The 696-nt window shown below is 34.9% G+C and overlaps 1 non-coding gene across 1 annotated transcript; it reads right to left on the bottom strand.

Moving 5' to 3' along the window:
• Window positions 1-300: 300 nt before the first annotated feature.
• On the bottom strand, window positions 301-485 carry LOC126458717 (U2 spliceosomal RNA). Its single transcript, XR_007585702.1, has one exon. It is a non-coding gene; the product is annotated as a U2 spliceosomal RNA (small nuclear RNA).
• Window positions 486-696: the final 211 nt, after the last annotated feature.

Here is a 696-nt window from a genome sequence, read left to right as displayed (position 1 = left end):
CTACATTTAATTTAACATTGTCATTTTTTCTCTTCAAACTGAAATTCATGGCATTAGTTTTCTTTATGTTCAATGTCACTTTATTACTTATTGACCAATCATAAACTTCCTTCTTTCTCGGCAAGGAGTTCTCTTGTTTTCTCAGTGACTATAATATTGCTGTCATCAGCGAAGAGGATTTTTTCACCATGAGTAGCACTACTGGGAAAGTCATTGATGTATATCAGGAACAATATTGGTCCTAATATGCTATCTTGTGGAACCCCTATATTAATGAATTTTGGTTCTGTATTTTCCTAAATGTTTAGATGTATTTCAAGTATGTGTTGTCTCTACTCTTTGTATCCTATAGAGGTGGAGCAAGCCCCTAGCACTCCGTCATGAGCCAAAAATTAGTTTAATATTCTGGTCCTATGATGCAGGACGTATCAGATATTAACGTGGTAAGAACAGATACTACAGTTTGATCTTAGCCAAAAGATGATCAAAACCAGTCATTAGCTACCCCTGTTATTCCTAATGCTTCTAATTCATTTAATAGAATCTTGTGGTCAACTGTATCAAATGCCTTAGAAAGATCCAAAAATATGCCTGTGACACACTCATCTTTATCAAGAGCATCAAGTACAACTTTTGTGAATTCTATTGTGGCTAACTTCATATTTTTGCCACTTCAGAAACCAAACTGAGATTCCC

The sequence above is a fragment of the Schistocerca serialis genome, chromosome 2 (genome assembly GCF_023864345.2).
Source record: "Schistocerca serialis cubense isolate TAMUIC-IGC-003099 chromosome 2, iqSchSeri2.2, whole genome shotgun sequence".
NCBI lineage: Eukaryota > Metazoa > Arthropoda > Insecta > Orthoptera > Acrididae > Schistocerca > Schistocerca serialis.
Note: the sequence above shows the minus strand (reverse complement) of the source record. Positions and strands in the feature narration are given on the sequence as shown.